The 7,829-nt window shown below is 40.9% G+C and overlaps 1 long non-coding RNA gene across 1 annotated transcript; it reads right to left on the bottom strand.

The window, feature by feature from the left end:
* Window positions 1–840: 840 nt before the first annotated feature.
* On the bottom strand, window positions 841–3,201 carry LOC141502684 (uncharacterized). Its single transcript, XR_012472618.1, has 3 exons — window positions 3,152–3,201; window positions 2,854–2,896; window positions 841–907 (listed from the first exon to the last, which is right to left on the bottom strand). It is a non-coding gene; the product is annotated as an uncharacterized LOC141502684 (long non-coding RNA).
* Between the last annotated feature and the right edge of the window lie 4,628 nt (window positions 3,202–7,829).

A 7,829-nucleotide genomic window follows, 5' to 3' on the forward strand; every position in this document is an offset into this window, starting at 1 on the left:
GCAAAATCTTTTTCAATGGAGTGGAAAGGGGGAAGGCAAGGGGGAATGAGTGAGCCTTCATTCTCATTGGAAATGGCTCAGGGAGGAAATAACATACACACTAATAGGGTGAGGAAATATATCTTTAGAGAAAAATGAGAGGAAAGGAATGGGATAAGGGGGAATGGGGGAAGGAAGGGGGGAATAGGTGATAGAACAGATGGAAGATCAAAGGAGAGGGTACTCAGATTCAACACACTTTTGGACAGGGCCAGGATGAAAGGAGAGAGGGAATAGAATAAATGAGAGTTGGGAGAAATAGAGTGGAAGTATAGCTAGTAGTAGCAACTTTGGGAAAAATAATGAAGCAGCTTCTCTGGTGGACTTATGATAGGGAAAGCAACTCATCCCAGAGACAGAGCCATTGAAATCTGAACACAGACTGAAGTACAATTTTTTTTTTCACTCTCTCTCTGTTGTTGAGGTTTCTCATCTTCTTGAGCGTGGGGGGGTTATGTTAATTCTTAAGTTTACTCTTATAACTCATTCAATTTATATCAATGTATGGCATGGAAACAAGGTAGAGACTATCAGACAGCCTTCTGTGGGGGGAGGAGGGGAGGGGGAAAAATTATAGAATTGTGAGCCTTGCAAAAAATGAAAAAATGATGGATATATATTGCTATTATATATAATTAGAAAACAATGAAATGTTAAAATAACAAAAAAGCAAAGCGATCAAACAACAACTTAAGATCCTGGAACAAGGCTTATCCCATTGGGAGATATAGGCAGTAGGGATGGATGCAGTAGGGAACTGTGAAGCGGATGCAGTAAGGAATCCAATGTTTGCTGTCACTTACCACCAATGTATTGGTAGGGACATTGCTGACGTCACTCAGCTTCTCTGGATCTGAAATTTCCTCTTCTGTAAAAAACAAGGGGCTTGAATAAGGATTAACTTTGAACTCCCCTTCCACCTCTTTAAAAAATGAGGGACAAGACAAATCATGATAGGTCACAGTTGATCCCTCCCCTCCCTCAGTGAGATGCAACTAGAAGATACATGGGAGTGGCAGGTAAACCCTAGGTCTTGGGTTCTGCCCACTTGGCCCACACCTTATCCCTGCATGGAGTTGCTAGGATGAGCAACTCCAAGTAACTAAAATCTCCTGTCCTACATCCCACATGGTTGCCTGTCCACAGAGTTCCTGGAGAGGGACCCAAATGGTCACAACTCCCCAAGATCCTCCATTCAGGTCCTTGACCCTCAACTATTTAGATGAGGATATCTGGAGTGCCAGGAAGGAAATATGGGAAGAGCTCCTATCCTGAGTTTCCCACCCTGAAGAGAAGGAATCCTAATGGGGCTGCCACCATTAAGGTCCTTTGGAGACTGCCCTTATCATTCACATCTATATCACTGATCACTGATTATTTGTCCTTCCCTCTTGAGGAAGACCATGATGACAGGGTGGTGATGTCATGACATGCAAGTGAAATGGATTTAAATGAGGTGGGGGGTGGAGTACTAGGCAAGTCACCAGTCCCAATTCGAACTCCAGAGTCATTTGAATACAGTGACCAGATAGGGTTCAATATTCCTGAGTATGTCCCTTATTCTGTTGGAGACCTTGGTCTTTACATGCTAGGTCTTTCCCTGGTCACAATATTACTGAGACAATGCCTACTCAGTGATCATGCTTAGGGAAGATAGAGATGAGGAAAAGAGGTCAAGAATGACCATTCTCCCCATTCCACCAAAAAGATTTAAGCTAGGAGGGTAAGAACCTCAGGGTTTCTCATTGATTAAGACAGGTAAGAAACCAAAGAACGGAGCAGATCCTCTTTTGTGCAGTGAAAACATAAAATCTCAATTTTGTAGGGAAAGATCTTCAGGGTTTCTGGTCAATATAGAATAAATGATTTTTACATTCACTCTGAACCCATCAGAGCCTAATAAATGACCAAGTGAGTTTACCCTGAGAATCACTGTTAACCAGTCCAGGAGAGCTAGAGTGATTTGGGGCCTGTAAACCCAAGAAATCTTACCAGGCCTTAAACAAAACAGTCCTAAGTACAGAAGGAAAGAAAACAGAAAGAAAAGAGAGAAAGAAAGGAAGGGAGAGAAGGAAAAAAAGAATTTGGAAAAGTAGAATAAACTTCATAATTTCATATTCTTCAGAGTTCTTATTTCAAACCACCACATTCCTGATTCCTCAAATTTACCTTCTTTCTTTGAGTCTTCAGTCAATAAAATTCCTTGAAACTGGGTTCCCCCCATCCTGGGAATTCTGGGTATCTTTCATATTTAGAGACCTCTGGTGGCCAGGAAATAGAGGGTAACCCAGGTGGTGATATTAGCCACACAGATTAGCAAAGTACTAAATCTTGGTCCCTCAATTGGTGGTCAATCTGAGAAGTTAGGCACTTGAAAGGTCTCAGAACGTTTGTACCACTGAGGCTAACACAGTCTCAAAGGATAAGTGTGCTGGCTTGGGCTGAAATTTCAATTATTGCATGTAACTAAGAGATGCATGGAAAAGGCAGAACCACAGTACAACCTGGTCTTTAGTGAACTTTATTTTGCCCAGGGTACAGCAGGAAATCTGGGGGGCAATAATTTGATGAAATATTACTTTCAAAGCCAGAGATCTACCCCACTCCAACTCTTCATTCAATTTATTCTTTCACTTCCCTCATACTGGATTTATATTTTTTCTACAAAAAGCACTGAGGAAGTTCTATAGGAAAAATTGAGGATTCACAATGTCTTGGGGTGTGGGACCTAATAGGTACAATGAAATCATAAAAAGGAAGGCTGCACCCTGCCTTGTCTGCACCCCCTTTCTTTGGTACCCAACACCCACTGACCTTTCTCAGACTGTAATTCCACCGATTCTGGAGTTTCCATGACCTAGGGTGGGATAAAGGGAGGAAAATATACACCCACCACCAAATGTTCAGACATGGAATCATTTAGTATCAGACAGGAATTCAGAGGTGGGGCCAGGGGACAATGGGCCTATGGGGAAAGTGATCAAACAATGGCCTAGGAAGAGCCCGGAATAAGGCTTCCCTAATGGGGAGATCTGGGCCAAGGCAAGGGAGGAGAGACCTGTGGAGGGGGTGGGGAAAGAGATCCAATGCTGGCTCTGTGGCTTATACTCACGGAACCTAGACCAAGTTATTCAGTTTCTGAAGGTCTGAAATTTCCTCTTCTGTAAAAAAAAATCAAAAACAGGAGACGTGAGAAAAGATCAACTTTTAACGCTAATTCTAACTCTTATAAAATCCTGAGGCCGCAGTTGATCCTTCCCTCATTGGGTTGCAGAGGAAGGATGGGAGGGGCAGGGGGGGGGCAGGGTGGGACTGAAACCTCAGACTGAGACCCCACCTACCTAGGCCACACCCTCTCTCTAGATGCTGTCTCCAGAACAAACCTCTCCAAGTAAATGCTCATCTACTTTCTTCCTGCCAGCAGGCCTGCCTGTCTCTATATCCCAGATCCACAGGATGACCAGGTGGGTCGGGTTCTAAACCCTCTGAATTCCCCAAAATACTCCCGTAAAAACCGCTCCTCGACTCTCAAACAGTTAGATGAGAGCACTAGGAATCCAAGGGAGCAAACCTGTTAAGATTTTCTGCCTCGATTTACCCAAGCAGCTGAGAGACTTACCCAAGCGGCGGACTTACCCAAGCGGCGGACTTACCAAAATGGCGAGCGTAAAGCGATTTGAAGAGTTAGAGCGCTCTCAACTTCCTGTGATTTCCCTATGTGATTTGGCTCTGGGCGCATGCGCATCCCACTAACCAGCAGAGATTGCAGCAACCCGGAGCGCTGATTTTCTGATTGGCTCCTTCAGCCGTCTTTTAAGGTAGAATAGAATATTTATTGGATGATTCTAAGAGATAGAACCAATCAGGCAACGACTTCCCGTCCCATACTTCGTTTTCATTTTGAGACCAAAAGATGGGGGGGCACCACCTCTCTCCCACTCCTTGGGGGGCACCACCCCTCCACCGCTCCAGGGGGCACTTCCGTCACCTCCCACCTCTGATGGCCCTCTCTACTTGTCCAGGAGTTTCTGGAAATTCTTACTATTTTGGGTGGGGCTTCCTGACATAAAGGACCAGAGAACATATTCTTGATCTTTCCCCTTCTGATACTTGAGAAATAGAATGGATAAGAGGGCTATTGTTAGGTTAAGAAAAAAATTTAAAAATAATAGATTTGCAGTCCCATTTGTAATTTTATACTACTCTTGCCCTTAGCCAAAAGGCAGAGAAGCGATCCCATCTCTAATTTTAAGGGAAACCTAGGCACAGGGATCTTAAAGACTAGTTTTGAGATCAACCACAAATTCTGAGATACAGAGCTGATACCATTAGAAGTACTAAAAGGGGGGCAGCTAGGTGGCGCAGTGGATAGAGCACCGACCCTGGAGTCAGGAGGACCTGAGTTCAAATTCAGTCTCAGCCACTTAATAATTACCTAGCTGTGTGGCCTTGGGCAAGTGACTTAACCCCATTGCCTTCCAAAAAACCTAAAATTAGTGCTACAAACCTCAACACTGCCACTTCCGCCTTTCCCCCTGACCCCACTGCAAGTGAAACTGAGACTTAGGGAACTGACAGGACCTTAGTGAGATTACCGACAATGTCTGAGGAGTAGAGATGACAATACCTTAAGAAGTTTTGGACTAGAAGGTCTGATTGCCACAGGACCTGTGGGAGATCACTCATAATTTCCTGAGATTCTGAGACGCACCCTCCTCCAACTATTCAAGAAGGGAAATGTGAGGCCCAAAACAGTGAAGGAACCATATATCATATCACCCCCAGGCTGTTAAATCTAGAGATGACCAGAAATTCAGAAAACTTAGAGTTCATGAAAGCAATTCTCCTCCATGATTGTGGGGGAAACTGAGTCCTAATGACCTGAAGGGACCATTGTGACATCATCCACAGGTTCTTAGAGGAAACAAGGCTTTATGGTTTAGGATACTACTTAACTATGACTGTGGGGAAACTGAGGCCTAGAGACATGAAGGGACCCGAGTGATATCACTCACAGAGTCTTAGGAAATAAAGGTGACAATGACCTCGTAGGTTTCTGAGCCCCTCTTTCACCCACTCAAACTGCAAAAGAAACTGAGACCTAGGGACTTGAAGGGACCTGAGTGTCATCACTCACAGGCTCTTAAGTGTTAAGCTTGTAAGGCCTTCACACATTTTGGACCACAAGGCCTTCTGATTAACTAGTAGAGAAACTGTGGCCAAGGGATTGAAGATACCTGTGTGAGATCAGCAACGTATTTTTGGGTATCTAGTTGACAAGACTTTCAGAAGTATTAGAGATCAAGACACCCCCAATCCTCCCCCTCCCTCACACCCTCCATTGTGACCTGGGGAACTGAGATTGTAGTGAAATCACCCACAGAATGCTCCACCTAGAGCTGACAAGGCCTTAGATTGCAAAACACCTGTCCCTACCAAGATTATAGGGAAACTGAGACTTAGAGAACTGAAGGTTCCTGTGTGAGATCATCCACATGCTCTTACTTTAGAGGTGAAGAGGTTTTAGGAGGTTTGGGACAATAAAAGGCTTTATGATTACTAAATGAGAAACAGATCTACGAAACTGAAGAGTCCTGTGTGAGATGGTCAATAGTTTCTTAGTCATACACCTGAAAACACCAAGGGAGCTGAAGGGACCATTGTGTAAATCACCCATAAGCTTTTAGTTATAGAGTTGATAACTTCAGAAACTTTCGCATGTAAGACATGTCCCCCCCTGAGACTGCCAGGGAAACTGAAGTCTAGCAAAGTGAAGGAACCTGTGTGAAATTATCTCAGGCTGCTTGACCCAGAGCTGACAGGGCTTAAAAGAATTTAAACTACTAGTTGCTATACAGTAAGAACAAGTAAGAAAAAAAGAGGAAATAGTTCAATTTTGAAAACAAAGGATAGTCTTAACATAAAGGTTTCTTGGAATGGAAATTTACTGTTTTATATTAAATCCTTTCTTTGGTTTTCCTGTATTCGTGGAAAATTTTACTTTTTTTTTCCCTTTTCTCCATTTGTATTTAAGTTTAAAAATTTTTTATAAAAATAAACTACATGTCTTTCCCATGACTTTCAGGGAAACTGAGGACTAAAGATGTTCAAAGACTTATGTGAGATCACCCACAGACTCTGAGGTATCCAGCTGACAAAGCCTTCAATGGTTTTAGAGTTCAAGACATGCTTGTTTCAGTGACTTTAAAGAAAACTTTAGCCTAGTGACCTGAAGGGACTTGTGTGAGTTCACGAACAGTCTCCCAGACCTAGAACTGACAAGGCCTTAAAAGCTCTTAATCTACAAATTGCTATTCCATAAGAAAACCAACAAGTAAGTAAAAAATGCTTTTCAGCTTTGAAAACAACAGGTATACTTTATTACATAAGTTTCTTGCAATCGAAATTTATTGTTTCATCTTCAATCCTCTCTTATGGTATGCTGTATACATGGCAAAGTCTTTTTTCTTTTTGGCTTGAAAAATTACTTTATTTTTTCCAATTACATGTAAAGATAGTTTTCAACATTTCTATTTTGTATGATTTTGAGTTCCACATTTTTCTACTTCCCTCCATTCTATTCCCTATATCCTTTACAGTGAGTAACCTCATATGAAAGAAAAATCCGAACAAAAGGGAAAAAACAATGATAAAGAAAAATAAACATAAAAACAAAATGAAAAAAATGAAAATAAGATGCTTTAATCTTCATTAAGAATTTATAGTTGTTTTTTAAAATTTTTTTAGTATTTTATTTTTGCTCAGTTACATGTAAAAACAATTTTTAAATTTTGTTTTTAAAACTTTAAGTTCAAAATTCTTTTCCTTCTTCCTGCCCTATCTCCCCACTCCCACTGAGAAAGCAAGCATTTTGATATAGGTAATGAATGTATAGTCATACAAAACATTTCCATTATTATGGAAAGTTGTGAAAGTCAAGCTTTGAAAAAATATATAGATCTCCACACTCCCCCCAAAAAATAAAGCAAAAAAAAATGTTATAATCTGTATTCATACACAATCAATTCTTTTTCTGGGGATAAATAGCATTCTTCATCAAAGATCTTTCAGAGTTGTCTTGGGTCACTGAATTACACATATTGTATGTATTATACAAAGATTAAAAAGTCTCTTTGGGCATAATTCCATATTGTTCTCCAGAATGGTTGAATCAGTTCACAACTCTACCAACAGTGCATTAATGTTCCAATCTTTTTACAAGCTCTCCAACATTAACCATTTTATGTTTTAGTTATCGACTTTTTGAAAAGTTATATAAGATTTTTGGAAAGATTTTATTTATCTTGAATTTTACAATTTCCCCCCTAATCTTACTTCCCTCCCCCCAACTCCCACAGAAGGAAGTCTGTTAGTCTTTACATTGTTTCCATGGCATACATTGATCTAGGTTGAATGTGATTATAGAGAATTCATAACCTTAAGGAAGAAAAATTAAGTATATGAGATAACAAAATTACATAATAAGGTGACAAGTTTTATTAAATTAAAGGTGTTAAATTAAAGTCTTTGTTCTTTGTTCAAACTCCACAATTATTTCTCTGGATACAGATGTTTTTCTCTATCACAGAAACCCCAAAATTATGCCTGATTGTTGCACTGATGGAATGAGTAAGTCTATTATGGTTGATCATCACCCCTATTTTGCTGTTATGGTGTACAGTGTTCTTCTGGTTCTGCTCATCTCCCTCAGCATCAGTTCTTGCAAATCCCTCCAGGTTTCCCTGAATCCCCATCCCTCCTGGTTTCTAATAGAACAATACTTTTCCATG

This window comes from Macrotis lagotis, chromosome X (genome assembly GCF_037893015.1).
Source record: "Macrotis lagotis isolate mMagLag1 chromosome X, bilby.v1.9.chrom.fasta, whole genome shotgun sequence".
NCBI classification, from domain to species: domain Eukaryota; kingdom Metazoa; phylum Chordata; class Mammalia; order Peramelemorphia; family Peramelidae; genus Macrotis; species Macrotis lagotis.